Source organism: Procambarus clarkii, chromosome 15 (assembly GCF_040958095.1).
Source record: "Procambarus clarkii isolate CNS0578487 chromosome 15, FALCON_Pclarkii_2.0, whole genome shotgun sequence".
Classification (NCBI taxonomy): domain Eukaryota; kingdom Metazoa; phylum Arthropoda; class Malacostraca; order Decapoda; family Cambaridae; genus Procambarus; species Procambarus clarkii.
Genome location: NC_091164.1, coordinates 40498273 through 40513273, shown reverse-complemented (window position 1 = coordinate 40513273; position 15001 = coordinate 40498273). Strand labels below are relative to the sequence as shown.

The 15001-nt window shown below is 39.9% G+C and overlaps 1 long non-coding RNA gene across 2 annotated transcripts; it reads left to right on the top strand.

Moving 5' to 3' along the window:
- The first annotated feature begins 9508 nt into the window (after nucleotides 1-9508).
- On the top strand, nucleotides 9509-14794 carry LOC138364940 (uncharacterized). Of its 2 annotated transcripts, none has more exons than XR_011228634.1 (2): nucleotides 9509-9821; nucleotides 13110-14794. It is a non-coding gene; the product is annotated as an uncharacterized lncRNA (long non-coding RNA). The 2 variants fall into 2 exon arrangements; XR_011228635.1 differs by lacking the exon at nucleotides 9509-9821 and adding an exon at nucleotides 9828-10074.
- The last annotated feature ends 207 nt before the right edge of the window (nucleotides 14795-15001 follow it).

Below are 15001 nucleotides of genomic sequence, written 5' to 3'. Positions count from 1 at the left end.
CTAAGTTCAGGATTGACATTGCAGTTCAGAGTTTTAAATATTTATTTATTTATTTATTTTATTTATTTATGCATATACAAGAATGTACATAAGGAATGTGAGGATACAAATATGGTAATTACAGTCTTGTAAAGCCACTAGCACGCGCAGCGTTTCGGGCAGGTCCTTAATCTAAGAAAATTTTAAGGAGGTAAATACTTGCAAAATTTATAGACAAAAAAATGATAACAGATTACATGAAATGAAAAAAAAAAAAAAGATGAGAGAAAATTGTAGGTACAGTATATTAGAGCACATAGGTAGCTAAGATTGATTGCAATGACAGCTTAAAATGGTAGTTGACAACAAATAGGTAGGCACAATACAGCAGAAACAATATAAGATTGATTGCAATGACAGCTTGAATGGTAGTTGACAAAAATTGGTAGTCACAATACAGCATATGGCTAGCACATAAAAGAAGACAGCAATGAACACAATGATAAGGTTGTTTGATATTACATAAAAATTAGGAGATTGGGTAACACTAGATACAGAGCAAATTTAAAGCTCAGTGTAGGAAACTAAGAAGATGAAGTTAGGTACTTTTTGGTTTTGCTTTTAAATAAGGCAAAAGTTTTACAGTTTTTCAATTCACTAGGGAGTGAGTTCCATAGACTAGGTCCCTTAATTTGCATAGAGTGTTTACATAGATTAAGTTTGACCCTGGGGGATATCAAAGAGATATTTATTTCTGGTGTGGTGATAATGGGTCCTATTACATCTGTCCAGGGAGAGTTTCAGAGTATGGTTTGCATTTAAGAACAGGGTTTTGTAAATGTAGTTGACACAAGAGAATGTGTGGAGGGAGTTAATATTTAGCAAGTTTAGGGATTTAAACAAGAGAGCTGAGTGTTGTCTGAAAGCAGAGTTAGTTATAATTCTGATAGCAGATTTTTGCTGTGTGATGATGGGCTTAAGGTGGTTTGCAGTGGTAGACCCCCATGCACAGATACCATAATTAAGATAGGGGTAGATTAGTGCATAATATAGTGAGAGGAGAGCAGAGTTAGGAACATAATATCTGATTTTGGAGAGTATACCAACTGTCTTAGAGACTTTCTTAGTTATGTGTTGAATGTGGGTGCTGAAGTTGAGTCTCTTGTCTAGGAATAGGCCAAGAAACTTGCCATCATTTTTATTACTGATGTTAATGTTGTCTATCTGTAGTTGAATTGCATTTGATGATTTGCTTCCAAATAAGATGTAGTAAGTCTTTTTGATGTTTAATGTTAGTTTGTTCGTTGACATCCATAAGTGGACTTTTTTTAATTCATTATTCACAACATTATTTAGTGTATGTGGGTTGAGGTTTGAGTAGATAAGGGTAGTATCGTCAGCAAACAATATAGGTTTGAGAATATTAGAGACATTAGGCAGATCGTTTATATATATAAGAAATAGAAGAGGTCCTAAGATGCTGCCCTGTGGCAGTCCAACGGTAATTGGTAGAGTGGAAGAAGTTGTATCATTGATGGTTACATATTGGTGTCTGTCACTAAGATAGGATCGGATGTAGTCAAGGGCAAGGCCTCGGATTCCATAATGCTGGAGTTTAAGTAAGAGGTAGTTGTGATTAACAGTATCAAAGGCTTTTCTTAGGTCAATGAAGAGTCCAATCGGAAACTCATTTTTGTCAAGGGCTGAGTAGATAATGTCAAGGAGACTAATGATTGCATCATTGGTGCTCTTTTGGGACCGGAAGCCAAACTGGCAGGGGCTGAGTATGTCGAATTTTACGAGGTAGGAATAGAGCTGTTTGTAAATAATTTTTTCAAATATTTTTGATAGAGTGGGTAGATTTGATATTGGTCTATAATTGTTTATGTCCGCCGGATTGCCTCCTTTATGGACTGGCGTTACTCTTGTTTTTTTGAGGATATCAGGGAAGGTGTGATACTCTATAGATTTGTTGAACAGTAGTGCTATGGGTGGGGCAAGGGCATGGGAGGCTCTCTTGTACACAATGGACGGAATTTCACTGGTGTTCCCTGCCTTGGTTTTTAGAGAATGTATGATGGACACAACATCTGCCGGGCTGATTGGTGAAAGGAGAAGAGAGTTTGGATAGCTGCCTGAGAGATATGTGTTAATATGTGTCTGAGTCTGTGGGATTTTACTGGCAAGATTAGCACCAACCGATGAAAAGAAACTATTAAATTCATTTGCCATTTCTAAATCAGTTGACGGTATATCCCCATCCTTGTAGAGTTTTATTTGGTTATGTGAGTGTTGTTTAGTTCCTAGGATACTATAGATAGTTTTCCAAGTGCTTTTCATGTTGCCTTTTGCTTCATTGAATCTATTCACATAATATGCAAGTTTTGCCTTTCTTATGATACTGGTAAGCATTGATGAGTACCTTTTAGCTACTTCCTTTGAAACTAGGCCAATCCTAACTTTCTTTTCATATTCATGTTTCTTGTTGATTGAGTTGAGAATGCCACTTGTGAGCCATGGATTGTTTAATCTTTTGTCAGTTACTTGCTTGGTAAGAAGGGGACAATGAAGGTTGTAGAGGCTTAGCGTTTTGGAGATGAAGAGGTTAGCTAATGAATTTATATCATGGGTATTATTGAATTCAGAATCCCAGTTAATATTGTAAAGTGCCTCTGTAAGATTGTCTAAAGCTGATTCACTGTGTAGCCTAAATGAAAGTTTCTTGCTTTTTGGTGGTGTTATGTCCATGTTCGCTATGAGAAAGGTAGGATAGTGGTCAGTTGTTCTGTCGTAGATTATACCAGATACAAGGGGAGCTGTTATGTTTGTCCATATGTGGTCCAAGGTAGTGGCTGATGTTTGAGTGACTCGGGTAGGTTTGGTGATTGTGAGGATTAGCATACAGGAAGTTGTGCCAAGTCCTCGAGTCTCAAAATGCTATCATCTTGAGTCTTCTTAATGAGAATCTAGCGATCCGCGCTAATCTCCAACAACAACAACAAGAAATAACCCTCCTCCGCGAGGAAATTAGAAACTGCAAGGCAAGCCAAGACCAACTACAGCATGATTTAAATGATCTCCGTGAGGAAAGCAACCTTCTGAAAACTGATGAAGCCATTAAAAAACAGGAGGAAGCCCTCAACAAAATGACTGCATGTATCAGTACATTTTCAGCCCAGCGTTCAGTCTCCCAGGATGAACAAGACCAGCAAAAGCTGCTAGACTCTGTTATAGTGTCGTCCCAAGATATACCTGTGGAACATGATGGTGAAAACTGTGTCGAAATAGCTCTGGATCTCATAAAAGACAAATTGCAGCTCATTCTAAACAAATCTGACGTTATTGCTGCCTACAGAGTAGGCAAAAAGAATCCATCAAGTCAAAACCAACGGAAAATTCGCCTGAAGCTGTCTTCCCAGTTCACGAAATCCAATCTAGTCCGGACAGCTGTAGCCCAACGGACGGGATTATACATCAACGAGTGCTTGACTAGGAACAGACAGCACCTCCTCTACCGCCTGCGTCAAATCCGTCAAAAAAAACCAGATGCGATTCATCAGTGCTTCGTTAGAGATGGACTGATAAAGGTGAGAAAAACCGCAGAGGGCAAAATGTTCACAATTACTAAAGAAGAGAACCTCAACGCTTTCCTCTCCCAATGTGGTCTGTCTCAGCTCATTATCACTCCCAGTGAATTAACTTAATTAACCCCCTGTCAACTAGTGGGGCTAGGTTTCCTAAGTCTCATTGTTTCATTTTCTGACTTAATTTTTAACTTACTCTTAACTAGTCATTTACTGAAATTTTTTAATTGAGTGCATAAATAGTTCTTCAGGTCTTATTAATTATACAGTCATAACTGAACTATTTATAATTAATAATCATTAGCTTAAATTTGCCTATGCTTATTATTCAACTTTTCTTTGATTCCATTTATTACCTAGGTTGCCTAGCCTCGCCATGCTCCCTTACTCCATTGTACCCCTGGCTTTGCCTGTATCTCAAATTGCAAATTGTTACTTACAGTGTACCTGAGAGTACTTGTAAGCAATCTACCTCATTTTTCATTTTTGCTCAATTTGTTTTTGTATTGCTTAGTCTTGTTTATATTTTTGTTTTGTATTTCTATATCTTGTGTTTTGTATAGTCCATGTTTATATGTTTTTTCGTTAATCTCATTTATTACCTAGGTTGCCTAGCCTAGCCATACTCCCTTACTCCATTGTACCCCTGTAAGCCCCTTTTGAGTTTGCTTTGTTCTGTATTGTGTACATCTTTTTCCCTATTTTATAGCTTATTTCTACCTTGTTATTTGCCTTTCTTCCCTTGTTTTTCCTGCAATCAGCTTTTTTTATGCAGACAAGTATAGACCCTGAACTTAACCTCTTATCCACTATCTATGACAATTATCACTTTAATGATCTAAATTGCAGATATTTTGCAGCACATGATGTAAACAATGTATTAACTCATAATCACAATATCTCTGTAATCAATTTGAACGTTAGATCCCTAGGTAAACACTTCGATGATGTTAGTGCCTTGATTGAAGCTATTGACAACAAATTCTCTTTTATTATACTTACTGAAACATGGTTGAAAGAGGATACTACTCAGCTCTTTAACATGCCTAACTACTCAGCAATTCACAACTGTCGTCAAATTCAGAGAGGTGGTGGCACTGCTCTTTACTACCACCAAGAACTAACATGCTTAAAAGAAATTAGAACCAGAGACTGCTATGGGGAGTATATCTTCGCCAGCTTCAGAGTCAAGGGTGCCGAGTCTGTCCTGACTGTGGGTGCAGTTTATAGAATTCCTAACACTGATGTGTCCGAATTCAACTCAAACCTTAGAAATCTAATACTTGATAACAGACTGAACAAAAACCACCTAATTATCGCAGGGGACTTTAATATTGACCTCTGCGAGCCTGAACACCCCACTGCTGTTAGCTTCCTCAACTGTATAAATTCCTGCTTCCTCATACCCTTAATCACTAGACCTACTAGAATCACTGATAGCACTGCCACGACGCTCGATCACATCTGGACAAACATAACCTCTCCGCTTACTTCAGGTATAATCACCGATAGCACTTCAGATCATTACCCCACATTTCTCTTAACTAACATTAGCAAACCACCTCTTGAGTCAAGAGTGATACGTTTTAGACTACACAATGAAACTGCTATAGACAATTTTATAACTGCTGCTGATAATGTCAACTGGGAGTCCGAGTTAGGTAACATAGTGGACATCAACCTTGCAGTACAATCTTTTCTTCAAAAAACTCTTAGCCTTTATAATACCCACTGTCCTATGCTTACAAAACAAGTCACAACCAAAAGGCTTAACAATCCCTGGCTTACAAAGGGAATACTTAAATCTATTAATAAAAAACATGACCTTGAGAAGAAGTATAGGTTAGGAATTGTCTCCAAAGAATTCTCAAAGAATTACTCATTATTGCTGTCTAAGATAATTAGACGAGCCAAAACTAAATACTACGAAGATAAATTTACCCAAATAAAGAGCAACATTAAACAAACTTGGAGAACAATTTCTCAAATATTGGGATCAAAGAAGTCTTTAAATAACAAACCGACTCTCCTGTCTAATAACGATGGTCAGCTTTCAGCCTCTGATTCTGCTACTGAGTTCAATAGGTTCTTCTCTTCCATTGGTTCATCCCTTGCAAATGATATTCCATCTTCCAGTACAGACATTAATGACTATCTTTCAGGTAACTATCCACAGTCTCTGTACCTAAAGCCTATTAATTCCACTGACGTCAATGAGATAATCCTTTCCCTTAAAACCAAGTCTGGTGCCCTTGAGGAGATACCAACTTTAATTTACAAAAAAGCCTCCAGATCTTTAGCCCCTGCTATTGCTTTGCTCTTCAACAAGTCACTTGAACTCCAAACCTTCCCAGATATTCTAAAAAAAGCGCGAGTAACGCCTGTCCACAAATGTGGTAATCTCACAGATGTTAACAACTACAGACCTATATCTATCCTGCCAAACTTGTCAAAAATTTTTGAAAAACTAATCTATAAGCAGCTTTACTCATATCTAGCCAAACTCAATATACTTAGCCCTTGCCAATATGGCTTCAGACCCAAAAAAAGCACTAACGATGCACTTATTAGTATGCTTAACTCGATTCATACAGCTCTTGATAAAAATGAGTTCTCTGTTGGGTTGTTTGTGGACCTGCGTAAAGCTTTTGACACTGTCAACCACCAAAACCTTCTTCTTAAATTACATCATTATGGAGTCAGAGGACACTCCCTACAATACCTCAAATCCTACCTTACTGACAGGCTTCAATATGTTTCTGTGAATAATACAATTTCTCCCACCCTACCCATCAACATTGGTGTTCCCCAGGGCAGCATACTTGGCCCTCTCCTCTTTCTCATCTACATTAATGACCTTCCAAATGCCTCCCAACACCTCAAACCAATTCTATTTGCTGACGACACAACCTTCATTTACTCCAGTCCTGATCCCCTTGCTCTAAATGCCACAGTAAATACTGAGCTAAATAAAGTCCATCTGTGGCTAACTGCCAACAAACTCACCCTTAACATTGACAAAACCTTTTATATTCTGTTTGGCAATAAATCCTCTAATCAAATAAATCTCAAAATAAACAATACCCAAATTTGTAACAAATTAGATGGCAAATTCCTTGGCATTCTCATTGACCACAAGCTTAATTTCCAGGGACACATTCTAAACATATCAAAAAAAGTTTCAAAAACTGTGGGCATTCTTTCTAAGATCAGATATTATGTACCACGCCCTGCCCTGGTGACTCTCTATTACTCCCTTATCTATCCATATCTCAACTATGGTATTTGTGCTTGGGGCTCTACTACCCAAAATCACTTACGTCCTCTAATTACTCAACACAAAGCTGCTATTAGGACAATATCCAATTCTGGCCCCAGACACCACTCGCTACCCCTACTTAAATCTCTGAATATGTTAGACATTAAGTCACTGCACATTCTCTCATGTGTATTATACATATATAAAACGCTAAACTATAATGCCAATCCTGATCTCAAAAGCTTCATAGAAGGTTGTATCAGAACCCATGAGCATCACACCAGAAATAAATACAGTTTTGATATTCCTAGAGTACGACTTAATCAAACTAGAAATGCTCTACAAATCAAGGGGCCCAGAATGTGGAATGACCTTCCCAACCATGTTAAAGACTGTACCTCTCTCAACCAGTTTAAGTTAAAAGCGAAGCTATACCTAATAAATTCCCTGTAACCTACCTTACCCTTCTATTGTCAACCAATGTCTGTTTTTTTCTTTAAAGAGCGCTGTTTGTCGACATAATTGTATTTGTGCTGCTTTTTCATCTATGTTTTCATTTCTTGTTTTCATTCTACTCATTATGCTCAATTAGTATTAAGCTTGTCATTTAAGTTTATCATGCCCGAAACGCTTTGCGTAATAGTGGCTTTAGGCATTGTATGTACTAGCTATACCTATAAGTTAAACAATCCTTGTAAATATTTATTGTATGTATGTACCTTACCTAAATAAAATTGTATTGTATTGTATTGTATTGTACTGTATAGGAGTTCATGCTGTTAAGGAAATAGTCAACTTGAGAGCAATTTTGTTGACCCAGGTCAATATTAAAGTCTCCTCCCAGAATGATGTGGTTTTTGTTGAGATTGTTGTTTATAATAAGATTCCTTAGGTTGTCTGAGAAAGAAGCTATGTTAGTATTGAGAAATCTATAGATGGCTCCAATAGTCAAAGAGGATTTAAGGGATTTAATTGTAAACTGAGCAAAAGTATATTCACAGTAGTCATCTCTGTCACTAATAACACTGTTGCAGATAAATGTATCTCGGTAATATATAGCTGTGCCACCACCTTTTTTATTAGGCCTACAGTTATGAATGGCTTTATAACCAGCTAAGTTGTAGAGTTGGGTATAGTCTTTATTTAGCCAAGTTTCTGTTGAAATAATGAACGATAGGTTAGTACCTATTGCTGTGAGTAATGCATTTAAATCGTCAAAATGTTTACCAAGTGATCTAACATTTTGGTTATAAACTGATAGACAGGTGCTATTTTGAAGTTTGTTTTTAGACTGGTGTGCTGTGAAATACTTGCAATAATGATCAATGTGCTGGTTGGTGTAGATATGAGACAGAAGATTTTGATCAGGATCAATATCAGTGTGCATAGAGATGCAGAGGGATCACGATACAAGATACACGATAAAGCAAAACACAAGAATAAAAACAAATACAATAAAATAGTAACAATTTAGAAGTAAAATAAAGATCCAATAGATAGCCAGGGAGGACACAGAAGTTACATAAAATAAAAAAACAAAAAATCAGTAGAGACTGACAATATAAATGTAAAATAAAAAATAATAAGAAAAATAATAATCATAAAAAAAATGATCTTTAAGATAATTAGCTTAGTAATGGTTAATTAACAGGGTAATAAAAAGCCCTAGGTTTAGTGACAAGGGGGATTAACTAAGAACAAATAATTAAGAGTATAAAACAGGCAAGGATGACAAACAAAAAAAAATAAAAAAATAAAAATAAAAATAAACACCTTTGGAAAGGAAAGGCAGAGCTTAAGTACACTTTGGTTGTATGTGAGACTACGTATGTGAGTATGTATGTGAGTATGTGAGACTATATTGAGTACACATGAGAGGATGTGCAGTGACTTAATATCTAACATATTCAGAGATTTGAGTAAGGGTACCGAGTGATGTTTGGGGCCAGAGTTAGATATTGTTCTAATAGCAGCTTTGTGTTGAATAATTAGAAGGCGTAAATGATTTTGTGTAGTAGAACCCCAAGCACAAATACCATAATTGAGATAAGGATAAATGAGAGAGTAATAGTGCTTCACCGGGGAAGGGCGAGGTACATAATATCTGATCTTAGAAAGAATGCCAACAGTTTTTGAAATTTTTTTTTATATATTTAGAATGTGTCCCTGGAAATTCAGCTTGTGTCTATGAGAACACCCAGGAATTTTGCCATTTACTTTGTTAGAAATTTGGATATTGTTTATCCTGAGGTTAATTTGATTTGAGGATTTATTGCCAAACAGAATATAGAAAGTTTTGTCAATGTTAAGGGTGAGTTTGTTGGCAGTTAGCCAAAGGTGGACTTTATTTAGTTCAGTATTCACTGTGGCATTTAGAGCAAGGGGGTCAGGACTGGAGTAAATGAAGGTTGTGTCGTCAGCAAATAGAATTGGTGTGAGGTGTTGAGAGGCATTTGGAAGGTCATTAATGTAGATGAGAAAGAGGAGAGGGCCAAGTATGCTGCCCTGAGGAACACCAATGTTGAAGGGAAGGGTGGGAGAAATTGAATTATTCACAGAAACATACTGAAGCTTGTCAGTAAGGTAAGATTGAAGGTATTGCAGGGAGTGTCCTCTGACTCAATATGATGTAATTTAAGAAGAAGGTTTTGGTGATTGACAGTGTCAAAACCCTTACGCAGGTCCACAAAAAGAACACTGTTTCCCAAAACGGTGGGTTTTCTGAGTGGAAGAAAACGTATGTCTGGAAGCCGACTTTAACCGCCCCAAGCTGCGCGCGCATTGACCCGAGGTTATATAAACCGGGACGGAGACGGCGTGGGCCCCTTTCCCCAAGCCAGCAGCTGCTCTTACTTAACGACTCACTGCTGCTCAGCGAGTCGTAAACACAGAAGTTTAGCCCGCTCAACTGTTCTCCCAGCATGGACCCTACACCAGTTCCGCTCGACAACGACGAGGAGCGTCTCGTCAGGGGCGTCCTGCCCTTCTCAACATTTAAGGTAGTGTTTGTGTTTTGTTGGCGCGTCGGACCGTGTTTGTCTCTGTGTTGGCGCGCGCGCTCTGATGCACGCCTGCTGGTTCAGCCTTGGTGACCAAATGCAGGTGCAGTGGTCCTAGAGGGGGTGGTGCCCCTCGGTGTTATGGGGCACTGGGTTTTCTCCAGTAGGTGGCTGTAATTTGGAGCACACTCGGGAGGAGGCCTGAACTTCCCACCCCTACCCTCTCCCAGTCGACGTGAGGCTTTACATTCAGGTTTGTTTTAACTTTTGCTTATTGCCTATAAGTTATTAGGTAAAGTCAGCTAGGTTAGGCTAGCTGCCGAGTCACAGGCCTCTGGCCCCTAGCTTTGTTTTCATGGACTTGTTTTCCCACAAGTTTCCTTAATTTACTACTGAAATTTATGCAGTGTTAAGCTGCATGTTTCTTTAGCTGGTTTGTTTTAACTTTTGGTTTTTGCCTATAAGTTAGTAGGTAAAGTTAGCTAGGTTAGGCTAGCTGCAGTGTCACAGGCCTCTGGCCCCTAGCTTTGTTTTCATAGATTTGTTTTCCCACAAGTTTCCTTAATTTACTACTGAAATTTATGCAGTGTTAAGCTGCATGTTTCTTTAGCTGGTTTGTTTTAACTTTTGGTCATTGCCTATAAGTTAGTAGGTAAAGTTAGCTAGGTTAGGCTAGCTGCCGAGTCACAGGCCTCTGGCCACTAGCTTTGTTTCATGGACTAGTTTTTCCATAAGTTTCCTTAACTTATTAATGAATTTAACGCAGTGTCAAGCCCATGTTTCTTTTGCAGGTTGTACATTTAGGTTTATTTACCTTTTGCTTATTGCCTTTAAGTTATTAGGGAAAGTCAGCTAGGTTAGGCTAGCTGCAGTGTCACAGGCCTCTGGCCCCTAGCTTTGTTTTCATGGACTTGTTTTCCCACAAGTTTCCTTAATTTACTACTGAAATTTATGCAGTGTTAAGCTGCATGTTTCTTTAGCTGGTTTTACATTAGTTTGTTTAACTTTTGCTATTGCCTTTAAGTTATTAGGTAAAGTTAGCTAGGTTAGGCTAGCTGCAGTGTCACAGGCCTCTGGCCCCTAGCTTTGTTTTATGGATTTGTTTTTCCATAAGTTTCCTTAATTTACAGTATTAATGATTTTTATGCGGTGTCAAGCTGCGTGTTCCTTTGCTGGTTTTACATTTATGTTTGTTTAACCTCTGCTTTGCCTTTTATGTGATTATGTAAAGTCAACCAGGATGTGTTAGTTGTAGGCGTCTCCAGACGTCTCGTCGGGCCGGTTTAGCCCGCACGTTTGTCACAGGCGTTGTCGTAAGTCCGGTGTAGCCCGGTACATTTGTTCCCAGTTTTTTCGTCCGGCTGGTATAGCCGGCACGTTCGTACCCAGACGTTTTCGTCTGGCCGGTGTAGCCCGGTACAGTTGTTCCCAGACGTTTCGTCCGGCTGGTATAGCCGGCACGTTCGTACCCAGACGTTTTCGTCTGGCCGGTGTAGCCCGGTACAGTTGTTCCCAGACGTTTCGTCCAGCTGGTATAGCCAGCACGTTCGTACCCAGACGTTTTCGTCTGGCCGGTGTAGCCCGGTACATTTGTTCCCAGACGTTTCGTCCAGCTGGTATAGCTGGCACGTTCGTACCCAGACGTTTTCGTCTAGCCGGTGTAGCCCGGTACGTCAATTCCACCACGTTTCGTTCGAATGCTGTAGCACAATATTCCCGTGTTTTCCTTGGTCGCGTGTACCAGATGTTGGTCTGCCTGGAGTGCCCGGTTACGCGGGCCCCTTCCTCATCCCAAGTTTTCAGCGTCCAGCATAACGCCTGGCCGTGCGGTCTGCCGCTTGAGCTACTTCAAATCAAATGTTTATTTAGGTAAGGTACATATATACAAGAGGGTTTACGAGTAATGGATTTAATTCTAATTATTGCGGTCAATTTTAATTAATTCTGTTCAATTTTATTACATTCCTTTATTTAGACTTTCAGCTTGATTAGTTTCATTACGCGGCAAATTTAGGAAATTTATAGCATTGCTTACACCTCCTGCCTTAAAAAAAAAAAAAAAAAAAATCTATTCGTAAAAGAATTCGTATTTCCATGTCAATTTAGTAAACAGGAGCCCGCTCCTGTTTTGGTGATTTACGTTCCTCCATCATTAACCAAACGCTTACTAAAATAACTTGTTATATCCTTAGTCTCCCAGTCATGACGTGTATTAAGATTAAAGTCTTCCTCAATTTAGCATGGAGCAAGCCTCTGACTTTAGATTATTCCTGCACTTGTTTTATGAGCCATTTCCCTCAGCAATTTGTTACTGCAATTTATGCATTGCGTTTGCTCCATGTTTTATACAACTTTTCTGCCGCGATTAAACTTTCAGTTTATTCCTCAATTTAGTCGGAAGGTACTGCTGCTTCCCAGCCGACGTCCTTCCTGTGACGAGTTAAGCCGGCGATGTTTCAGTTTTATATTTATTTGGTCATATAGCTAGGCGGCCTCCCAGGCCGCTGGTTTATCCAGACGTGTTGTCTGCCCGGTGTAGCCCGGATGTCACTGCGGCCTCCCAGGCCGCTGGTTTACCCAGACGTGTTGTCTGCCCGGTGTAGCCCGGATGTCACTGCGGCCTCACAGGCCGCTGGTTTACCCAGACGTGTTGTCTGCCCGGTGTAGCCCGGACGTCACAGCAGCCTCCTAGGCCGCTGGTCGCGAAGTTCCAGCTGACGTGTCTTTTTTCACTCCTTTTCGTTATTGTATTTGGTTGTATTTACCTCGGCTCAGTGTTAATCCCGTTTCTCTAGAGAGTTATAGTCCAGCTTCATTTTGAGCATACTTTGTTTTGCAATTTATAATTATTTATAATTAATTATAGTTATAATTGGTTTATAATTTTATTATTTACACCATTTTATTTAAGATTATTCATGTAATATAATTTATTACATTGTTAGGCTTTTACAACGATGTTGTCCCAGCCGGTGTTGTTCCTGCAGAGGATGGGCCAGCTGGTGGCTCGGCCGTAGCTGTTGCAGCGGGCGCCCTCACAGACTCGGCTAGTTTCAGCAGACGATGTTACAGCTGCTAACACCCCAGTTCCATCTTAGGCTTCCCGGCAGCCGATGCTTCAGTCAGGAACCTCCAGCTGAAGCGTTCCACCCGACGTTGCGCCCAGCAATTTATTTTTCTTCCATTCTGCGGCACTTGCCGTCATCGGTTATTTACGATATTACATTGTATTCTTACATTGTACGATTATTTACGACATTGTATTCTTAATATTATTCCTTATTACAGTTACTGGATGACGGTTCCCTGCAGTCGATTTCACTTTGCTCCTGTTCTAAAAGATGTAGCCGAAGTTCACGGCGCACTAGCTGCGGCTTGCAGACGCTCGTTGACAACACAAGACTACACTCAGCGGCCACTTAAGGCAGACTCCTTGGCTTCTATCCAGCCCTATCACCCGTCTGGAGGCAGAGATGGGATGGAGACCAAGGGTAATGTTCCCCGCTCACATTCTACATCCGCTTAGGACACAAGCATGTTATAGATTTGGCTTTAAGAATTGGTTCTTATTCCATTTTATGGTTTATGTATATATTGCTTTATTGTATATACCCGTTCTTGGTATATGTATTGTTATATTCAAGATTTATAGTGTTTCGTGTTATCCCTGTTTATAGTTGCTTTGTGCTTCTTTGCTGTTCTCCTACTGGCTTTCACCCACCTTTGCTCTTAGCAAAGGTACTTCCCCCTTCTGTTTGCTGGAAGATTCTTAGATTGTTAGCCCCCTTCGTTGCTTCAGTATAATTGTTCGGAAAACTCTTTATTCATCCAGGATTGTTAATTAAGGAATCTCTTAATTCCTGTGCCGGGCTCCCTCCCCCCGTTTTACGTCTCCGTATTGATTCAGCTAGGGTTTCCCTCTCGTCTGTGCCCTTGCCTGTCACGATAACACTGCGTGCCGCTTCTGCCCACCCTTACTGCCTTATATCTTTCAGCCTGGGGGAGGTGATCTACGCAACAAAAAATCGACGCACGCTCCGACTGGACCAGGTATCGCTTACATGGTCAGGAATCGACACTCTTCGGATCCTACAAGCGCAGTGCAGGGCGCACGCATACCCTAGCCCAGCGGGCGCCCCCCGGCAAGTTCTACCCGGCCTGTGCCCAGTGAACAGGCAACACTTCCTCAGGGCGATTAATTCGCGCCGCCCTCGCAGAGATAGGCTCGCCTTCAGCCGACCACGCACTCTTACCTTTAGAATTGACAGGGCCACTCGGCTCTCTTGACGGGCTAGCCATCGGAGTTAACGGCGGGTCCAGCAACCAGCTGCAACACCCAGCTGACTACGTCCGGGACGTTGTTGCACTGCCATTCTGAGGCCTCCTTGCGACCAGCGGGCCTCGCCCTTCGGGGGGGGGGTCCGGCCAGCTGGCCTGCGGTGGGGGTGCAGCGCCGGTCCCCAAGTGTCCCGCTGTCCGCAGCTAATCCTTTGCCCAGTCTATGTGCTAGTAAGAGTAAGGAACCCCTTCTCCTTAATCCTTCTCCCGCTGGCCCTCCCGGGATTGGGGGTGCTCCGCCGGAACCCCCAAAGTGATAAGCCTGCAGATAGCTAAGAAATATTCCCATGAATTGTAATTAGTCTAATTAATGCAACTTTCATTTACTACCTATGGATGTAGTTATTAATTGTAATTGATCTCTACTTTATCATTAAGGATTATTCATTATAATTATTCCTTAATACTTTATTGTTATGCACTAGTCAATAATTATTTATTCATCCAAATTAGCTATTGGATTCATTAAAATAATTGCTTATCATTATACTATTTGTTATTATTATTATTTATTATATAATAATAATTTTATCTATTAATTTGTTATTTATTAATTTATATAATAAATTAATTTATTATATATTAATTTTATATATTAATTTATTATTCATTATAAAATAAACAAGTCCCCAATCTGAGCACGTTTTCTTCCAACCTCAGAAAACAACCCAACAGGGAACTCATTTTTATCAAGAGCTGCATGTATCAAGTTAATGATACTAATAAGTGCACCGTTGGGGCTTTTTTTGGGAATCTGAAGCCATATTGACACGAGCTAAGTACTGTATATTGTGTTTGGCTAGATAAGAGTAATGCTGCTTGTAGATTAGTTTTTCAAATAT